Here is a 23,056-nt window from a genome sequence, read left to right as displayed (position 1 = left end):
TTAAGATAATTCTAGCCTTGTACAATGAATAAAGAAGTACGCTCTCTGTGTCTGTTTTTTGAAAGGGATTGTAGAGATTGTGCTTTCTGTTTTGGAAGGTTGTTAACTAGTGATTCAATTTCTTTAATAGATAATGGCTTGTTCACTAATGTATTTCTCTTTGAGTTTTGATAGATTGTGTCTTTCAAGGAATTGGTCCATTTCATCTAGGTTATCGAATTTGTGGGCATAGAATTGTTAATAATATTTATTGTATTTATAATATGCATGTGATGAATAGTGATGGTCCCTGTCTCAGTTTTGATATTAGTTATGAGTATCTTCCCTGTTTTTTTCTTAGTTAACCTGGCTGGAGGTTTTGTTGATTTTTCTTTATTGCTTTCCTATTCAGTTTTATTGATTTCTGCCGTAATTTTTATTATTTGTTTTCTTCTACTTAGTTTCAGTTTAGTTTCCTCTCATTTTTCTAGTTTCCTAAGGTGGAAGCATAGGTGAATGATTTTAGATCTTTTCTTCTTTTCTAATATATTCATTTAATGCTCTAAATTTCCTTCTAAGTGATGGCTTTGCTGCATCCAACAGATTTCGACAAGTTATTTCTTCATTTTCATGTAGTTCAAAATGTTTTTATATTTATTTTTTAAAAGATTTTATTTATTTGATAGAGAGAGACAAAGCGAGAGAAGGAACACAAGCAGGGGGAGTGGGAGAGGCAGAAGCAGGCTTCCCGCTGAGCAGGGAGCCCGATGTGGGGCTCGATCCCAGGACTCTGGGATCATGACCTGAGCCGAAGGCAGATGCTTAACGACTGAGCCACCCAGTCGCCCCCAAAATGTTTTTAAAATTTCTCTTGTAACTTCTTTTTTGACACATGTGTTATTTAAAAGCATGTTGTTTAATCTTTAACTGTTTTGTTTTTTTCCATCTATCTCTCTGTTATGGATTTCTAGTTTAATTCCATTGTGATCTGAGAGCAGACTTTGCATGATTTCTGTTTTTTATTTTTATTTATTTTTTTAATTTTTTAAAAAGATTTTATTTATTTATTTGACAGAGAGAGGCACAGCGAGAGAGGGAACACAAGCATGGGGAGTGGGAGAGGGAGAAGCAGGCTTCCCGCCGAGCAGGGAGCCCGATGCGGGGCTCGATCCCAGGACCCTGGGATCATGACCTGAGCCGAAGGCAGACACTTAATGACTGAGCCACCCAGGCGCCCTGATTTCTGTTTTTTAAAAAATTTTATTTCTTAAGGTATATTTCATGGCCTAGAGTGTCATCTATCTCAATGAATGTTCCATGTGAGCTTGAAAAGAATGTATATTCTGATGCTGTTGTTAGACGAAGTATTCTACTGATGTCAATTAGATCTAGTTGATTGATGATGCTGTTCAACTATGTCTTTACTGATTTTCTGCTGCTGGATCTCTCCACTTCCAGTAGAGGGGTGTTGAAGACTACAACTATTAACAGTGGGTTCATCTATTTCTCCTTGCCATTCTATCAGTTTTTGCCTCATGTATTTTTTAAACATTTTATTTATTAGAGAGAGAGAGAGTGGGAAGAGGGGCAGAGGGAGAGAATCTTCAAATAGACTCCTCACCGAGTGAAGAGCCTGACATGGGGCTCGATCCCATGACCCGGAGATCATGACTTGAGCTGAAATCGAGAGTCAGATGCTCAACTGAGTGAGCCACCTAGGCACCCCTGCCTCATGTATTTTTTATATTCTGTTATTAGGCATGTATATGTTAAGGACTGTTAGAATTTTTTAGAGAATTGATCCTTTATCATTATGTAGTGCCCCTTTTTACTCCTGATAATTTTCCTTGCTCTGAAGTCTGCTTTGTCTAAATTAATATAGCTACTCTAGTTTCCTTTTGATTAGTATTAGTATGTTATATCTTTCTCCATATCCTTGCTCTTACTCTATTTGCGTCTTTATATTTAAAGTAGGTTTCTTGTAGAAAACATAGTTGGGTATTGTATTTTTTTAAAGATTTATTTATTTTAGAGAGGGGGGCAGAGGGAGAGGGAGAGAGAGAATCCCAAGCAGGCTCCCTGCTGAGTGTGGAGCCCATTGCAGGGCTCCATCCCATGACCCTGAGCTCATGACCTGAGCCGAGATCAGGAGTCAGACCCTTAACTGACTGAGCCCCCCAGGCACCCCTACTGTATTTTATCTACTCTGATGGTCTCTGTCACTTAATTCAAATATTTAGAACACTGACATTTAAAGTGACTACTGATATGTTTGAGTCTCCATATTATCTACCATATTGGTTGTTTTTTCCTATTTTTTGTCCTTGTTTTCTTATTTTGTCTTCCACTCTTTTTACCTTCTCTGGTTTTAACTGAGCATTTGGTGTGATAATATTTTTCCCCTCTTTTTAGCATATTAATTATACTTTAAAAAAACTTTTCGTAGTGGCTACCCTTTGTTTGCAATGTCCATTTACAACTAATCCAAGTCTTCTTTCAAATAACATAATACTACTTCATGGGTACTGCAAATACCATATAACAGAGTATTCCCACTTCCTCCCTTCTCCTCCCTTATGACATTGCTGCCTTTCATTGCACTTATCCATGAGCTGTCATCACCAAATGAATTGTTGCTATTATTATTTTGAACAAAGATCAGTTAGAATAAAAATATAACTAGATGTTAACTAGACTTATTGTGGTGATCATTTTGCAATACATACAAATATCAAACCATTACATTATAAACTTGAAAGTGATATGTTATATGTCCATTATACCTCAAAAAAAGGCAGGTAGGAAAAAAAAGAATGAGAAAATATTTTATTTTACTTTCATTTATTCCTTCTCTAGAACTCTTTATTTATGTAGATCTGAGTTTCTGACCTCTGTCATTTTTCTTCTTTCTGAAGAATTTGTTTTAACATTTCCTGCAAGGCAGGTATACTCTCAATAGATGCCCTCACTTTTTGTTTCCCTGAGAAAAACCTTTATTTCTCATTCAGTTTTGAAGGATAATCTCTCTTGATTCCGAATTCTTATTCATGGTTCTTTTTAACATTTTACGTATTTCACTCTTCTCCCTTGACTGCATGGATTCTGAAAAGAAGTCTGATTGCATTCTTATCCTTACTCCTCTATAGGTAAGGCATTTTTTTTCCTCTGGCTATTTTCAAGAATTTTCTTTGTCTTTGATTTTTCAGTTTGGATATGATAGGCATGGTTGTAGATTTTTTTTTTTATCCTTCTTAGTGTTCTCTGAGCTTTCTGGACCTGTGATTTGGTGTCTTTAATTTTAGGACATTCCCTTTCATTATTGCTTCAAATATTTCTTTTGTTCTTTCTTCTCCTGGTATTCTCATTATGCATATGTTACACTTTTGGTAATTGTCCTACAGTACTTGATATTCTGTTCATTTTTTTATTCTCTTTTTTCTCTTTGCATTTCAGTTCTGGAAGTTTCCAATGACATGTCTTCAAGCTTGCTGATTCTTTTCCTCTGCTTTGTCCAGTCTATTGATGAGCCATCAAAGACATTCTTCATTTCTTTTAGAGATCTTTTGCATTTCCTTCAGATTTTTTTTTTCAGTTTCCATCTCTCTGCTTACATTATCCTTCTGTTCTTGCATGTTGTTCACCTTTTCCATTAGGGCCCTTAGCATATTAATCATAGTCATTTTAAATTGCTAATGTGAAAATTCCAACATTCCTTCCATATCTGACTATGGTTCTGATGCTTGCTCTCTCTCTTCATGCTTTTGTGTTTTGTTTTGTTTTTTTGTCTTTAAGTATGCCTTGTAATTTTCTTTTTTTGAAAGCTGGACATTACATATTGGATAAAAGTAACTGATTAGGTATATAGGCCTTTAGTGTTTATCTGGATGGGGGTTAGTATGTGTTTACTGTTTGCTGTAGCTGTGCATCAGAGGCTAAAGTGTTCTCTAGTGTTTGTTTTTGTCTCTCTAATGTACTTGGGTTTCTCTAGAGATGACTTCTTTTTTTTTCTAAAGATTTTATTTATTTGTCAGAGAGAGAGAGAGAGAGTGTGAGCACACAGGCAGAGGGAGAAGCAGGCTCCCCGCTGAGCAAGGAACCCGATGCAGACTCGATCCCAGGACCTGGGGATCATGACCTAAGCTGAAGGCAAACGCTTTACTGACTGAGCCATCCAGGCATCCCATCTAGAGATGACTTCTTAAATAAGGTTTAAACCAGGCAGTTTTTGTAGTTGTGTTCCCCTCTTGTTATTCAGGAGCCCTGTTGATGTGGTATTAAAGTGGGGGGAATAGTGTTCCATAGTCCTATGATTAGGTTTTAGTTTTTTAGTGAGCCTGTACCCTTTAGTTGTGAATTTCATAAGTGCTTCTCAGTTTTGTTTTGTTTTGTGCCTTTCCACACTTAAGTGAGACAGGAAGGCTAGAGAGAACTAGAATTGAGTTTTTCTTTTCCCTAAGTTGATTAAGCTCTGGTAAAACAGTCTCTCTTGAGGGCTAGCCTTGATAAGAAACACAGAATGCTCTGGTTCATTTCTATGCCCTCATCGAGAAGCACAGGGGATTATTCTCTGGTCTTCACTGTGAGCACTAATAGGGCACCTGGGGGTAAAATTTATGGAAGTTTTGGGTTCCTCTAAGACTGGGCCACCTCAAGTTCTTAACTCTCAAACTTGTGCACACTGAGCCTCTAGTGATTTTTCAGCTATATCTCAAGTTCTATTCCAATACTGGTTCTCATGGAGGTTTCTGCTGTGTAAGCTGTGATTCTTTGTATCCACATGTCTGTCTCCCCAGTTTCGGAAGCAGCAGTTTGCCCTGTGACCTCAGTTCTCTGATGGATCTAAGAAGAATTGTTGGTTTTCAGTTTTTTCAGTTTTTTTTTTTTAATCATTGTGAGAATGAGAGGATGACTTCCAAGCTCTTTACACAACTGACCAGAAACCAAAGTTGTCCTTTGATTTTTTACTTGGATAATGGATCTGCCTTTTCTATTACCTTTATCAGTGATGACATGGATATATTCCAGTTCTGTTCCTTCCACTTCATTTTATTGCATACATTCTCCGATGCAAAAAGTTCCTTATTTTAGTACATATGAATTAATCCATTTTATATCTTTCCATAGTCAGAAATAATTTTTGTGTAGTGTCTACATCTGGGATAAATATACTATTCTATGTTTTTTAAAAAAAATCAACTTAAAGCCCACCCCCCAGCATAAGTACAGGGCCATTATTGGGAGGTGGGGCTGCACAGACACTTGATACCTAACCTGCTAGCAGTATGCCATGCCCACCAGTTCTCCTGGGGACTCACCTACTCCAAGCCTGCTAGTCTTGGCCCTGGGCTAAGGGCAAATTTTATTAAAGCCACGAGTGTGCCCCGTCCAGCTGCGGGGTGCACAGCTGCTGTCCCTGCACCATGTCCAGCCACTGTGCTGCCCCCTGCCACCTTTGCGTTCTGAGCCCGGCCATGCCCAGCCATTGATGTGCACTATGTCCAGCCTTGTGCCCCTGACTGCCCTGATGGCACAGTCCCTAGCTGCCACAGTGCTTTGGGGGATCCATATTAGGACTAGTGGCCTAGCACAAATTTTGCTAACACAGCCGCCAGCCAGAGTTCCCCAGTGGGCTTGCCTCATCAGAGCTGGCCTGCCTGGGTCCTCCTAATACCACAGAAAGCAAGCACAGCCCACAATGGGCAGAGAGGCAGGCAGATGACTGCACTGAAAGGGAAAGTGACTCACACAAAACAGCAGGGCATAAACAATACACGTAGGATACTCTCCTGAGGTGCCAGGTTCTGCTGGACAAGGGACACTGCACTGCAGGGCACTCCATGACCTTTTCATAAAGTCACTACTTTCAAGAACAGAAGACATAGCTGACTTTCTTAACACATATAAACAGACACAGAGAGGCAGACAAAATGAAGAGACAGAAATTTATGCCAAATGAAAGAATGGACAAGGCCACAGCCAGAGATCTAAGCAAAACAGACATAAGTAACATGCCTGATAGAGAATTTAAGCAATTATCATAAGGATACTCACTGGACTAGAGAAAAGAGTGGAAGGCATGAGTGAGACCCTTAACACAGAGATAAGGAATAACATAGTAGACATAAAAGGCTCAATAAATGAAATGAGAAACACACTTGATGGAATGGAGAGCTGGATGGCAGAAGCAGAGGAACGAATTAGTGACCTAGAAGACATAGTAATGGAATGTAATCAAGCTAAACAAAATAGAGAAAAAAGAATTATGCAAAACAAGAATAGACTCAGGGAGCTCAGTGACTCTATCATACATAATAACATTTGTATTATGAGAGTCCCAGAAGAAGAAAAGAGAGAAGGGGGGGCAGAAAATTTATTTGAAGAAATAATAGCTGAAGACTTACCTAATTTGGGGAAGGAAACAGATATCCAGATCCAGGAGGCACAGAGAACTCCCATCAAAATCAGTAAAAGCAGATGCTCCCCAAGATATATTGTAGTTAAATTGGCAAAATATAGTGATAAAGAAAAATATTTAAAAGCAGCAAGGCAAAAAAGAAGACAGTAACTTATAAAGGAAAACCCATAAGGCTAGCAGGAGATTTTTCAACAGAAACTTTGCAAGACAGAAGGGAGTGGCATGATATATTCAAAGTACTGAATAGGAAAAATATGCATCCAGATATACTCTATCCAGGAAAGCTATCATTCAGAATAGAAGGAGAGATAAAGAGTTTCCCAAACAACAACTAAAGGAGTTTGTGACCACCAAACCAGCCCTGCAAGGTATATTAAAGAGGCTCTTTGTGTGGAAAGGAAAAACCAAAAGTGACAGTATAAAGGTAGGAAACACTAAAGCACTAAGAATGAATATTTCTGTAAAAAATCAGTTAAGGAACTAAAAAAAAAAAAAAGATATAAAATATAAAAACATGTACCTAAAATGTGGGGAGGAGAGGAGAAAATAATGGGTTTAAGCCTAAACAACCATCAACTTAATATAGACTGCTATATGCAGAAGAGGTTATATACAAGCCTAATGGTAATCATATATCAAAAACCACCAATAAATATGCAAGAATAAAGAGAAAGAAATCCAAATATATCACTAAGGAAAATCATCAAACCATGAAAGATAAGAAAGGGTCAGAGAAAATCTTCAGAAACAATCACAAAACAAGAATAAAATGGCAATAAATACATATATATCAATAATTACTTTGAATGTAAATGGACCAAACACTCCAATCAAAAGATATAGGGTGACAGAATGGATTAAGAAAAACAAGACCCACCTATATGCTGCCTACAAGAGACTCATTTTAGACCTAAAGACACCTGCAGATTGAAAGTGAGGGGATGGAGAAATAGCTATCATGCAAATAGATGTTAAAAGAAAGCTGGAATAACAATAGTCATATCAGACAAAATAGACTTTAAAACAAAGTCTGTAACAAGAGGCAAAGAAGGACACTATATAATAATAAAGGGGACAATCCAACAAGAAGATATAACAATTGTAAATATTTATGCACCCAATATCGGAGCACCCAAATACATAAAACAGTTAATAAGAAACATAAAAGAACTAATTAATAGTAATAACAATAATAGTAAGGGACTTTAACCTCTCCACTTACATCAATGGACAGACCATCTAAAGAGAAAATCAATGAGGAAACAATGGCTTTGAATGACACATTGGACCAGATGGATTTATAATTGCAACCCAAATAATAAGATACCTAGGAATAAACCTTACCAAAGAGGTGAAAGACCTGTACTCTGAACACTATAAAACACTGATGAATGAAATTGAAGATGACACAAAGAGATGGAAAGATATTCCATGGTCATGGATTAGGAGAAGAAATATTTTTAAAATGTGTTGGGAGGGATGGGGTGGCTGGGTGATAGACATTGGGGAGGGTATGTGCTATGGTGAGCACTGTGAATTGTGCAAGACTGTTGAATCACAGATCTGTACCTCTGAAACAAATAATGCAATATATGTTAAGAAAAAAAAAAGATAGGAGGGGAAGAATGAAGGGGGTGAAATCGGAGGGGGAGACGAACCATGAGAGACGATGGACTCTGAAAAACAAACTGAGGGTTCTAGAGGGGAGCGGGGTGGGAGGATGGGTTAGCCTGGTGGTGGGTATTAAAGAGGGCATGTTCTGCATGGAGCACTGGGTGTTACGCACAAACAATGAATCATGGAACACTACATCAAAAACTAATGATGTAATGTATGGTGATTAACATAACAATAAAAAATAACAAATAGAAAAAAAATGTGTATATTACCCAAAGCAATCCACACATTTAATGCAATCCCTGTCTAAATACCAACAGCATTTTTCACCAAACCAGAACAAACATTCCTAAAATTTGTATGGAACCCCAGAAGACCCCTAATAGCCAAAGCAATCTTGAAAAAGAAAAGCAAAGCTGGAGGCATCACAATTCCAGACTTAAGTTATATTGCAAAGCTGTAGTGATTGAAATAGTATAGTACTGGCACAAAAATAGACACATAGATCAATGGAACAGAATTGAAAATCCAGAAATAAAACCACAACTATATGGTCAATGAATCTTCGACAAAGCAGGAAAGAATATCCAATGGAAAGAAGACCGTCTCTTCAACAAATGTGTTGGGAAAACTGGACAGCAACATGGAAAAGAAAGAAATTGGACCACTTTCCTATACCATACACAAAAATAAATAAAAAATAAAGACCTAAATTTGAGACCTGAAACCATAAAAATCTTACAAGAGAGCATAGGCAGTAACATCTTTGACATTGGCCATAGCAACTTTTTTCTAGCTATGTCTCCTAAGTCAAGGGAAACAAAAGCAAAAGTAAACATTAGGACTACATCAAAATAAAGAGCTTCTGCAGAGCAAAGGAAATCATCAACAAAACTAAAAGGCAACCTACAGGGAGAAGATATTTGCAAATGATATATCTGATAAAGGGTTTCTATTCAAAATGTATAAAGAATTGACATAACACCCAAAAACAAATAACTAAAATATGGGCAGAATATGGGGCACCTGGGTGGCTCAGTTGGTTAAGCATCTGACTTTGACTCAGGTCATGATCTTGGGGTCCTGGGATTGAGCCCTGCGTTGGACTCCCTGCTCAGCGGGAAGTCTGCTTGTCCCTCTCCCTCTGCCCCTTCCCCCACTCCGTGCACTCTCTGTCTCTCTCTCTCAAATAAATAAAATCTTTTTAAAAAATGGGCAGAGACCTGAACAGACTGTTCTCCAAAGAAGACATCCAGATGGCCAACAGACACATGAAAAGATGCTCAACATCACTTATCAGCGGGGAAATGCAAATCAAAACTACAGTGAGATATCACCTCACACCTGCCAAACTGGCTAAAATCAACAACACAGGAAACAACAGGTGTTGGGGAAGATGTGGAGAAAAAGGAACCCTTGTACACTGTTGGTAGGAGTGGAATCTGGTGCAGCCACTGTGGAAAACAGTACAGAGGTTCCTCAAAATTGAAAAATAGAACTACCCTACTATTTGGTAATTGCACTACTTGGTATTTACCGAAAAACTACAAAAACACTAATTCAAAGGGATACATGCACCCTGATGCTTATAGCAGCATTATTCACAATAGCCAAGATATGGAAGCAGCCCAAGTGCCCATCAACTGATGAATAGATAAAGAAGTATATATATACACAATGTAATATTATCCATAAAAGGAATGAAATCTTGCCATTTGCAATGACATGGATGGAGCTAGAGAGTATAATACTGAGTGAAATAAGTCAGAGAAAGACAAATACCATATGATTTCACTCATATGTGGAATTTAAAAAAACAGCAAAGTGAAAGAGAGAGAGGCAAACTGAGAAACAGACTTAACTATAGAGACTAAACTAATGGTTACAAAAGGGGAGCGTGGTGGGGGGATGGGTTAAATAGGTGATGGGGATTAAGGAGTGCACTTGTGATGAGCATTGGGTGATGTATGGAATTGTTGAATCACTATATCGTACACCTGAATCGAATCTAACTGTGTTAATTGGAATTAAAATAAAAACTTAAAAAAAGTAAAAATCAGCTTAAAAACCTTATCTGGAATTTATTGCAGTGTTGTATATACTGTAATTCTATATTGTTTTCCATTTTGATATCTGGCGATCTCTCAACTGTTTACCAAAAAGCAATTCTTACATTTGTGTTGATTCTGATTTATTAACACTTAAATTCTTATAGTAATTTGTATCCATTGCTAGAATCTCTATTGTTATTCCAATGCCACAAAATTTTAATGATTGTTTCTTTGTAGAAGATTAAAATCTGACAGGATGTTTGCCATATTTACATTTAATAAAATGGAAAATTCATAAATATGTGGAGTTTAAATAACATGCTACTGACCAATCAGTGGGTCAATGAAGAAATCGAAAGAGAATTTAAACCACCTTGAAACAAATGAAAAGAGAAATGTAACATACCATAATTTATGGGATGCCACAAAAGCATTTCTAATAGGGAAGTTCATAGTGATAGATGCTTATCTAAAGAAACAAGAAAAGTCTTGAGTAAACAACTGAACTTTACACCTGAAGAAGAAATAAAGCTGCAAGTTAGTTGGAGGAAGTAAATAACAGAGATCAGAGCAAAAATAAAAGAAATAGAAAAATATAGTAGAAAAGATCGATGAAACTACAATTTGATTCTTTGAAAGGGTTAACAAAATTGACAGACATTTAGCTAGACTCACCAAAAAAAAAAAAAAAAGAAAGAAAAAAGTACTCAAATAAAATCAGAAATGAAAGGGGAGTTGTTACAACTGATACCACAGAAAAAGGATCATAAAAGACTACTATGAACAAATATACATTTTTTAAAACAAGATTTATTTATTTGAAAGACAGTGTGAGCTAGAGAGTACAAGCAAGGGGGAGCAGCAGAGGGAGAAGGAGAAGCAGACTTCCCACTGAGCAGGGAGCCCAATGTGGGACTTGATCCTAGGACCCTGGGATCATGACCTGAGCCGAAGGCAGCCGCTTAACCGACTGAGCCACCCAGGCGCCTCTATGAACAAATATACATTAAAAAATTGGACAGCCTAGAAGAAATGGATAAACTCCATTGGTAGGCATATAACCTACCAAGATTGAATCAAGATGAAATAGAAAATCTTGAACAGACCAATTACTAGTTAGGAGATTGAATCAGTAATCAAAAACCTCCCAACAAACAAAAAAAAGTCTTGGATCAGATGGCTCCACTGGTGAATTCTAGCAAACATTCAAAGAAGAATTAATAGTAATCCTTCCCAAAAACTCTTCCCAAAAAACTAGAAGAGGAGGGAACTCTTCCAAATTCATTTTATGAGGCCAGCATTACCCTGATACCAAAACCAGGCAAGGATGAGAAAATTACACCAGAAAAGATTACAGGCCCATATCTCTGATGAACATAGATGTAAAAATCCTCAACAAAGTATTAGTAAACCAAATTCAGCAATACATTAAAACGTTCATACACCACGATCAAGTGGGACTTATTCCAGGGATGCAAGGATGGTTCAACATCTGCAAATCAGTCAGTGTGATACACCTCATTAACAAAATGAAGGATAAAAATCATATCATCTCAGTGGATGCAGAAAAAAGCATTTGACAAAATTCAACATTCATTTATGACTAATACTCTCAACAAAGTGAATATAGAGGGAGGGAACATACCTAAACATAATAAAGGCCATATATGAGAAGCCCACAGCTAACGTCATACTCAAGTGTTGAAAAGCTGAAAGCTTTTCATCTAATATCAGGGACAAGACAAAGATGCCCACTCTCACCACTTTTATTCAACATAGTTTGGAAGTCCTAGTCAGACCAATTAGGCAAGAAAAGAAATAAAAGGTATCTAAGTGAAAAGGAAAAACCGTTTGGTCAATATTTTATCTCTATATAAAAACTATTGAGATATATATCCCTAAAGGCTCCACCAAACTGTTAGAACTAATAAATGAATTCATTAAAGTTGCAGAATATAAAATCATCATGCAAAAATCTGTTGCATTTTATATACTAATAATAAAGTATCAGAAAGAAATTAAGAAAACAAGCCCATTTACAATTGCATCAAAAAGGATAAAATACCTAGGAATAAATTTAACCAAGTAGGTGAAAGACCTGTATATTGAAACCAACAAGACATTAATGAAAGAGCTCAAAGAAGACACAAATAAATGGAAAGATACTCCATGCCCATGGATTGGAAGAATTAATATTGTTAACATGTCCATATTACACAAAATAATATACAGATTCAGTGCAATCCCTTTCAAAATTCCAATGGTATTTTCACAGAAATAGAACAAACAATCCTAAAATTTGTATGGAACCGTAAAAGACCCCCAATAGCCAAAACAATCTTGAGAAAGACGAACAAAACTGGAGGTATCTTGCTCCCTGATTAAAACTATATTACAAAGATATAGTAATTAAAACTATGATATTGGCATAAAACAGACATATAGATCAGTGGAATAAAATAGAAAACCCAGGGCACCTGGGTGGCTCAGTCGTTGGGCGTCTGCCTTCGGCTCAGGTCGTGGTCCCAGGATCCTGGGATCGAGCCCCACATCGGGCTCCCTGCTCGGCGGGAGGCCTGCTTCTCCCTCTCCCACTCCCCCACTTGTGTTCCCTCTCTCGCTGTGTCTCTCTCTGTCAAATAAATAAATAAAATCTTTAAAAAAAAAATAGAAAACCCAGAATTAAACCTAAACATATATGGTCAATTAATTTACAACAAAGGAGGCAAGAATATACAGTGGGGAAAGGACAGACTCTTTAATAAATGGTGTTGGGAAAATTGGATAGCTACATGCAAAAGAATGAAACTGAACCACTGCCTTACACCAGACACAGAAATTAACTCAGAATGGTTAAAGATTTGAATGTAAGACCTGAAACCTTGAAATCCTAGAGGAAAACGTAGACAGTAAGCTCCTTCCCATAGGTATTGGTGATGTTTGGTTAAACTGACACCAAAAGCAAAAGCAACATAAGCAGAAATAAACAAGTGGGACTACATCAAACTAAAAAGCTTCTGCACAGCAAAGGAAACCATCAACAAAATGAAAAGACAACTTACTGAATGGGAGAAAATATTTGAGACTCATATCCATTAAGGGGCTAATATCCATCCAGTAGAACTTCTAAAACTCAATAACAAAATTAAAAAATAGGCAGAAGGTCTGAATAGACATTTTTCTAAAGAAGACATATCAATGGTCAGCAGTGCATGAAAAGGTGCTCAACATCATTAATCATCAGGGAAATGCAATCACTTCACATCTTTTAGAATGGCTATTATAAAAAAGACTAAAAATAAGAAGGTTGGCCAGGATGTGGAGAAAAGGGAATCTGTGCACATTTGTTGGTGGGAATGTAAATTGGTGCAGCCAGTATGGAAAACAGTATGGAGGCTTCTCAAAAAATTAAAAATAGAACTACCATATGATCCAGTAATTCCACTACTGGGTATTTACCCAAAGAAAACAAACACATTAATTTCAAAATACATGTGCACCCCCATGTTTATCACAGTATTATTTGCAGTAGCCAAGATATGAAAACAATCCAAGTACTCACCAATGGATGAATAAAGAATCCATGTCAGGAAAGAAACACATACACACACACATGCTCACATACATGATGGACTATTACTTCGCCATCAAAAAGAATGAGATCTTGCTATTTGCAATGAAATGGATGGAACTTGAGGGCATTATGCTTAGTAAAATAAGTCCGAGAAAGACAAATGCCATGTGATCTCTCTTATATGTGCAATCTAAAAAGAAGAAACTAAGTTTATAGATACATAGAATAGATTGGTGGCTTTTAGAAATGGGGGGGCGGGGGCGATAGACATGGGTAAAATGTTTTTGTTTTTAGTTTAAATAAATTCAGTTTTTAAAAAGATAATGCATACACTAGTATCCTTGCCTACTTGTTCTTCTAGATGAATTTCACTGTCAAAGTTTTAAGTTGTATAAAAGATGCCATGGGGACTTTAGATTAATATATAGGTGTAGTACAATTTAAATTAGTATCTGTTCATTCTTGCTATATTCAGACTTTACATCCAAGAGCATGATAAATCTTTTGAATTATGTCTTCCTTTTTCCCACTGTTTGACTTTTATAAATTTTAAAGTAATATTGTATTTTGAGTTTATGTCTCTATCCTAAATAATTGTATTTTCTAGTTCTAGGGGTAGTACATAGGAATGCAGTTGTTTCTTGCTTATTTTACCTTATAATTTCTGAATTCATGTATTATCTTTAGTTATTTTAGTTAATATTCTTAGAGTTGTATAGATATATGTCATGTAATCTAAACATCAGAATATCATATTTCTTCTTTGCCTCTGTACATTCTTCCCCCCTTAAAGTTTTTCTTGTACCATATTAATATAATTGGCAACAGGGGGGGAGGCATCATTGCCTTCCCATATTAAAGAGAATGCCATTTTGCAGCTTGGTTTTAATTTAAATATTCTATATCATGTCAGGAAAGAAATCCTGCACTCGGAATATTTTAAAATTTTTAATCCAGAATAAATGTAAATTTAAAAAAATCCATTCTTGACATCTATTAAAATAATTATGGCTTTTAAAATTTTATCGGTTAATCTGATAAAGTATATTGATAGTTTGCCTTGCGATACCAGTCTTATGGTCTTGGAATAAACTCTCATTATTTATAGCATGCAACTCTTGCAAATGTGATGCTATATTCAGTTTGTTAAAGTTTATTTAGGAGTTTTATTCGTATATTCCAAAGTGAAAGTGATCTATAAATTTTGAGCACTGTCTTTATCAGGCACGACAGACCCTTGTCCTTGAACCACATGGCGCTTCTCTAGCCATCTTGTTCATTTCTCTCTTGAAAGCTTTTATAACGGTGTTCTCATATGCGAAGAGTCTCTGAGATAAAACCAAAGAAAAGCTGATCTACTAAGGGAGGATAGCACATGATTGTTTTAGTTTTAGTTTCTCTGAATTTTTAAAGCCCCCTTTTTCCTTTTCTTTAATAAATTATCTATTAATGTCTTCTTGCTGTTCATCTGTTGGGATCCAATTTTAATGGTTCAAAATATCTTTTTATATATCATGGCTATTACTCCTTTGGAAAAAAAATTATAGAAAATATTAGTTTGTCACTTGTGTCACTTTGACAGCAGTCAGTGTGGTCTCTCCTGACTGGCTTGTCCTCTTCCTCTGTCTCACCGGGCATAGGTGTGGCCCAGATATAGTTTCTCTGTTCAGGGTTCTCTCTCTAGTTCAGCAATTCTCAAAAAGTGGCTGGGGCTTCCTGAGACTCTTTTGAGGGGTCTGCAAGTTCAAACACTATTTTCATATTAATATTAAAATATTTTTTGCCTTTTTCAGTTTCATTTTTTTAAGATTTTATTTATTTATTTGAGAGAGGGAGGAAGGGGGAGAGAGCGAGCAAGTGAGGGGGAGGGCGAGAGGGAGAAGCAGACTCCCCACCGAATAGGGAGCCCCATAGGGGATTCGATCCTGGGATCATGTGACCTGAGCCAAAGGCAGATGCTTAACCAACTGAGCCACCCAGGTGCCCCTTTCACTTTTGTTTTATCATGACTATACAGTGGAGTTTTTTAGAGGCTATGTGACAGGTGATGATGTCATTGCTCTGATGGTTAATGGAATATGTTAAGCAGGATCCAGCTGTCCTCTATTAAGGCAGACATTAAAAACATTTTCTTTTTTTTTTTTAAGATTTTATTTATTTTTTGATAGAGAGGGAGAGACACACAGCGAGAGAGGGAACACAAGCAGGGGGAGTGGGAGAGGGAGAAGCAGGCTTCCCGCGGAGCAGGGAGCCCGATGCGGGGCTCGATCCCAGGACCCCGGGATCATGACCTGAGCCGAAGGCAGATGCTTAATGACTGAGCCACCCAGGCGCCCCTTTACCCACAATTTTGACAGAGAAGGTGCCTTGGGTTAAGGATCAGCCCAAACCTCTGAAATAGCTACCTTCCATGGCATCTACTACACTGCAAGGTTTGCATTTCATTTCTGCTTCTCAAAATAAAGTAACTAAAACTGGAATTGGACTGTAAACTAGACGGTTTACTGAGCTCTCTGTGTCTGGCACTTGGGAACAAAGATTTAATGTTTTATTTTTAATGATATGATAATACTTGTATCTTGGTACATTCTATAATGCCTGTCTCAAGCTTTTCTTCCTCTTGCATTCTCTCTTTTCCACTTTTGCAGCATCTGGCATAATATTACTTACACAGAATGCCACGTGCAGGTCAACGGATATCTTTGTGGAGCAAAAATAAGAAATAGAAAAGTCTATTACTTCTTTGGGCTTCTTAGCATGGGGATGTGTGATATATTTTTATATTTTCATTGAAGGGCCATGTGTATCAGCCCACCCATTGGTTTATACATTTGTTTTTACCAAATGGGCTAGTTGAGACGGAAGTGTTAATTTATTTGAACCAACAGATGTCAGTGTCACTAGTAAAACAAGATGTCAGTATAGCCTTTGGGAATATGCACCCCTCCTCCTTCCCAAATCCCCCACATTTATTTTTTTTAAAAGATTTTATTTATTTATTTGACAGAGACACAGTGAGAGAGGGAACACAAGCAGGGGGAGTGGGAGAGGGAGAAGCAGGCTTCCCGCAGAGCAGGGAGCCTGATGTGGGGCTCGATCCCAGGACCCCGGGATCATGACCTGAGCCGAAGGCAGATGCTTAATGACTGAGCCACCCAGGCACCCCAATCCCCCATATTTAAACAGGAAGTAGCAAACTGCCTTCCTATAGCCCTTTACTCCTGTCTCTTCCAGCCCACTGCTGCCACACTTACCTCTTAAAATCATGTTTGTTTGTTTGTTTTGATCATGTTCATCCTCAAAAACCACAGTGACTCCATGAACTTCCCAGGTCCTTCACATCTATCTCCATCCATTTGCTTACAAAGACCTACCCTGCCCTGTTGTCAAAGCACAAATGCTGGCCTCATTCTCATCTCAAGCCTTTGGCCATTCTCCCCACCACCACCACCCCCACCCCCCACCCCGGGGCCTGGAGTACCCTCTCTCCTCCAGGAAGCCTTCTCTGGCTTACAGTCTCCTCTCCATTTTCTGAATGCCAGTTGCACTTTTATTCTAACGGTTTAGCACTTAGCTGTTGTGTAATCATATCATATGAAAGTTTTCTCCCCAACTAGATCATAAATTCCTTGCGAGTAGTGACAAGGTAACAAATATTTTTTTGTATCCTCAGTTCCCTGCCGTCACGGTGCAAGGAATAGATTTATTGAGTGTCAGCCATATAAATATGTTGACTGGTTGTTAACTCTTCTTCCGCAACTGGAATCCTCCTCAGTAAGAATTTATTGAACACCTACCCTGGAACAACACTAGAGTTGCTGCGACAACAGAAATGAGAAGGACATGGTGTAATCACAAGACTTAAGTGGAAGAGATTACGCAATCAACATAGATGCCTGAACAAAGGAGGTGTTGAGGGAAAAGCTTGTTTGAGCTTGCTCTTAAATGGATTGAATGGGATTTCATCTGGCGGAAAAGAGGATGGGGGCCTGGATGGGATTGCAGATAGAGTATCTGGCCTGAGCGAAGGCATGGAGGCGTAAAAGTAGGCGGCTTATAAGGAGTATAAAAATCTGTGGCCGAAGAGAAGTCTAGCTGGGTAGATGGGCTCTAGATTTGATAGGGCCCTGAATGCCATGCAAAGAAATTTAAACTTGACCCTATAGGCATTGGGGAACCAGCTGATGATTCTAAGCAAGAAAGTGACAGAAGGCACTACTGCCTTTAAGCTGAAAAAGTCAGCTGTGTAACACAGATAACAACCAAACATTTTCCCCCTGATTGCCCTCCTCCCTGGCCCTCCATTATATGGCAAGCCCTATATGTATGTAATCCACTAGTTGGGATGATATATCAAATCCCCTTACTTTGTTCCCCTCCTACCCTAAGTTCTGGCTGATTTCAGGTTTGTGGCCATGTAGAAGTTTGATTTATTCCAGATGTGCCATTCTCTGGACTGACATGTCATAGTGAAGCCGCAAACTCTTGTGGAAAGAGCCCTGGGCTCGGAGTTTTAACTGCATATGGGTTCAAATCTCAACTGTAAGGAACTTTATTTCCTCATTATTCTGCTGCTTTAACTTTTTCTCTTGAACTTTTGTGTATCTGCAAAGTAAAACCACCGGCTGTACTGGAATGGATTATCCATAGGCAAATATCACTCTTGCATTTTACCAATTGTGTTTATTTCCTTTGTCGAACTCCTATTTATAGCATCTGTTTTGCTCTATTTACATGCTACTTCTAAATTACTTTTGTTGACCCTTTATTTCTATGTACTTATTAAGGAAGCACTTTATAACCTAAACAGTGAACCAGATAGCTGTTCCAGGAAATGTTTAGAATGAGGCAGCTCAATTTAGCTGGATTGTTCTATGTCAGTGGGTTACAGGAAGGAGTTCGTAAGGTCCCTGTGGGGAAACTGAAAAGTTTTCCAGCTTCTCCTTTGTGAGTCCTCATCCTGTAGTGTCATTATTTTGTTTTAATGAATTTCCAGAACAATAGGTACACCCATCTGAAAATATGACCACAGGACATATTCCAAAGCCAGACATAAATTATTTTTGGACGCCCCATACTTTTTCTTCCTATGATTTGTGTGGCTAATGTAAAGTTGCTGGCACTGTGTATTTTACATCATTTCCTGAATGAAACCTGCAACCAATGGAGAGAGATGAAAAGGATTCTGCATTATTTTGCAAATTGTCTTGCCTTTTTTTTCCTTCAGTGCTAGTCACTCTATGGGATTCATGGGCATTTAGTAAATATAAACGGAAAGAAAACCTCTTGAGTTGTGCTACCCTTGTAGCCTGAGTTCTTCTCATCAGCTAAAATGATGTTTATTTTTAGCGAAGGTTTCTAGAAACCTGGAATACCTACTCTTGAGATAAAGTGCTTTTTGTAGGTTTGGTGAATGTAGTAAATCCAGAGTTAGACAAATATTAACTACAAATATTGACTCTGATGCCAAATGCATTTAAAAAGGAAAGATGATGTGGAGGGTGAGGGCAGGGAGCATGTCTTCTTTGCATTTTATGGCTTGTGTTTAAGTTGATGTTATTTCTGCTGTATTTTTCATTTTCATCCTGTTGAGTTTGAGGTAGCAATAAAAGTGTCAGGTAGAGTTCTTGGGAATTCAGGACTAGAGCTCAAGGTAGAGATGAGAGCTAGGAATAGCAGGTTTCTTTACAGGATCAAATGAAATAAATCAGATTAAGGTGGAGAAGGATCTGTGATCTCAGTCAGATCCAGAGCAAAGTAGAGGCGCCCTTTTCTTTCCTTTTTTCTTTTTCTTTTTTTAAAGATTTTATTTACTTATTTGTCAGAGACACAGAGAGGGGGAGAGAGAGCACAAGCAGGGGGAGTGGCAGGCAGAGGGAGAAGCAGGCTCCCCACTGAGCAGGGAGCCCAATGCGGGACTCGATCCCAGGACCCTGGGATCATGACCTGAGCTGAAGGCTGACGCTTAACCGACTGAGCCACCCAGGCATCCCTACCTCCCCCTTTTATTTCTTAAATAAAAAGTAAAAACACTTCTTCCTGTATGGCATGAGGGAAGACAGAGAAATTCAGCATTTCCTCCGTGTTGTTAGTAATAGGAAAGAACTGCTAAGGACCTGTGGCAGGTCAGTTTCCCTAGAAGCAGCAACTGAGACAGGGCATTCTGTGTAAGCACGTTTGTTGTGGGAGGTGCTCGGAGAAGGTGAGTGAAGGAAGTAGTAGAGCAGGCGAAAGAGTCCAGCGAGGATGAAGGTTTGGTGAGCAGCCGCCAAGGAGCTCAGCTAAGGCCACAGAGCATGGATTCTTAGTATCCTAGGACCTGCTTGATCCACAAAGCAAGGTTAGAGTTCTTGTAGCTGAGGAAATGGTTTTCTGATCAGTAATTTTGTACATTATTAGTACCTTTGGATAAATGACCCTACCTTCCCTACCTGACCATATGTGACCGTGTAAGCATGGTAATGTTCCTGGGGGAACTTCTTGTTCATGTCTGTACAGAGTTCAAGCTATTTGTGCATATTAAGGGAGGGTGCTGGGAATGCATTTCTTTTCTTTATATTTGTTCTTATCCATAAGTGAATGGCAGATTTCCCTTGGGATATCTGTTCTCTTGGTTTCAGCCATCACCTTGACGTTGATGACTCTCAAATCTTTGTCTCTCAATCTTCATCTGGCCTACCCAGCCTCATTTTTGTATCTGTCCCACTGTCCCACGATGATTTGTATATAATAGGTGGTTCATAAATGTCACTCACACTTCAGTCAGGCTGGTCTCTATTACAAGTGAGTTCTTATGAAATCGAACACATGATTTAGAGCTTGACTTTTTATGAAATATTAACTGGGCAAATACTTAGCCTCTCTGAGCTTCATGAGTTTCCTCATCTGCACTAGGAGTGGGAAAAGTTAAGTGAAAGAATTCAGTTTAAGCACATAACCCAGTGCCTAAAAATTGATAAGTACCTGGTAAATGTTGGTTATTTATCCTTTATGCTCAATGTTTAAAATAGTTATCTGTTATTCCAATTTTCCAGCCCTATGGCTTAATTTATCCTATCTGATTTTTCCACATTCATTGTATATAATTCTGGTAACCTAAAAAAAGTAAGAAGCTTCTTAAAAGAATTGGAATACTTCAAAAGGAATATTATTTGCCAAGCCCAAAAGAACTATGCTGACTATGATTTTGGATCAAGATTTCATTAAAAAAAAGGTGGGGGGACAGGACTAGGTGAAGTAAAGTTGACTATAATGCTATTTTTAAAAATCAATATACTAAGATTCTTTGAGTAAAATTTATAATCTGAAGATTCACACTTGGGATATAGGAAATGTTTCATCTTTAATACTAAATTCTTTTTTTTTTTTTTAGATTTTATTTATTTATTTGACAGAGAGAGAGAGATAGCGAGAGCAGGAACACAAGCAGGGGGAGTGGGAGAGGGAGAAGCAGGCTCCCCGCGGAGCAGGGAACCCGATGCGGGGCTCAATCCCAGGACCCTGGGATCATGACCTGAGCCCTAGGCAGACGCTTAACGACTGAGCCACCCAGGTGCCCCTAATACTAAATTCTTGAGCAGAGAAAAACATTAAACAGCATAGCATGCCTCTTTTTCCCAGTATTTCTGAGCATCTGCATTGTGTTATGAGCTCTGGGAGAGTCAGAGCCATGAGATAATGTTTCTCTACTCCTAAATGGCCAGTACATTTCGTAGTACTGATGTCTAGGCTTTATTTCAGTTGATTACTTATGAATTCCCATGAGTTTTGTACACATGTCCTCATTTGGTTTGCTCATTTGCATGGTTCTCAAAAAAACGGCTGTCGACTACATGGTAAGGGTAGAGGCACATTACATCTGAAAGGTAACTGAATATACTAAGTAGTTTGCATGTCTATATTGTCCAAGTAAGAGCATGAAAGAAGACATAAGAATGAGTGGTAACCCTGAATAGACGTTTTTCCAAAGAAGACATACAGATGGCCAACAGACATATGAAAGGATGCTCAACATCACTCATCATCAGGGAAATGCAAAGTAAAACCACAATGAGGTCTCACCTCACCCCACTCAGAATGGCTAGTATCAAAAAGACAAGAAATAACAAATGTGGGTGAGGATGTGGAGAGAAGAGAACCCTTGTGCACTGTTGGTGAGAATGTAAATTGGTGCAGCCACTGTGGAAAACAGTATGGGGGTTCCTTTATTAAATATAGGAATAACAGGGGTGCCTGAGTGGCTCAGTCGGTTAAGTGTCTGCCATCAGCTCAGGTCATGATCCCAGGGCCCTGGGATCGAGCCCCACATCGGGCTCTCTGCTCAGCGGAGAGCCTGCTTCTCCCTCTGCCTGCCACTCTGCCTATCTGTGCTCTCTCTCTATCTCTCTGTCAAATAAATAAATAAAATCTTTAAAAAAAATAAATATAGGAATAACATATGACCCAGTAATTCCACTACTGGGTATTTACTTAAAGAAAATTTGAAAACACTGATTTGAAAAAGACATATGTACCCCTGAGTTTATTGCAGTATTATTTACAGTAGCTAAGATGTGGAAGCAACCCAAGTGTCCATTGATAGATGAATGGAAAGAAGATGTGGTATATATACACAATGGAATGTTACTCAGACCTAGAGGGTATTCTGCCAAGTGAAATAAGTCAGAGAAAGACAAATGCCATATTATTTGTCTTATATGTGGAATCTAAAAAACAAAAATGAACAAAGAAACAGACTTAAATCCAGAGAACAGGTGGTTGCCAGAGGGGAGGTGGGTGGGGGATGAGCAAAATAGGTGAAAGGCATTTAAGAGGTACAAACTTCCATTTATAAAATAAATAAGTCACAGAGATAGAAAGTACAGCATAGGTAGTACAGTCAGTAACATTGTAATAACTTTATATGGTGACAGATGGTGACTACACTTATTGTGGTGAGCACTGAGTAATGTATAGAATTGTTGAATCGTTGTGTTGTTCACCTGAAACTAATATAACATTGTATGTCAAATATACTTCAATAATAAAAAATAGAATTGGTAGTAACCCAAAATGTGAAAACTACCCAAATGTCCATCAGCCGATGAATGGATAAACAAAATGTGGTCTATCCATACAATGGGTATTATTCAGTCTGAAAATGGAATGAAATACTGATACGTGCCAGAACATGGATGAGCCTTGAAAACATTATGAAAAGTGAAAGAAGCCAGACACAAAAGGTCACATGTTGTATGATTATATTTATATGAAATATCCAGAATTGGCAAATCATGGAGGCAGAGAATAGCAGTTATAAGGGGCTGGGGCGGGGGAGTTATCTTTACTGGGTACAGAGTTTCTGTTTGTGAGGATGAAAAATTTCTGGAAATGGAGAGCGATGATAATTGCAAAACATTGTAAATGAGCTTAATGCTACTG

The sequence above is a fragment of the Leptonychotes weddellii genome, chromosome X (genome assembly GCF_054177405.1).
Source record: "Leptonychotes weddellii isolate Sample4059 chromosome X, ASM5417740v2, whole genome shotgun sequence".
Classification (NCBI taxonomy): Eukaryota; Metazoa; Chordata; class Mammalia; order Carnivora; family Phocidae; genus Leptonychotes; species Leptonychotes weddellii.
Note: the sequence above shows the minus strand (reverse complement) of the source record.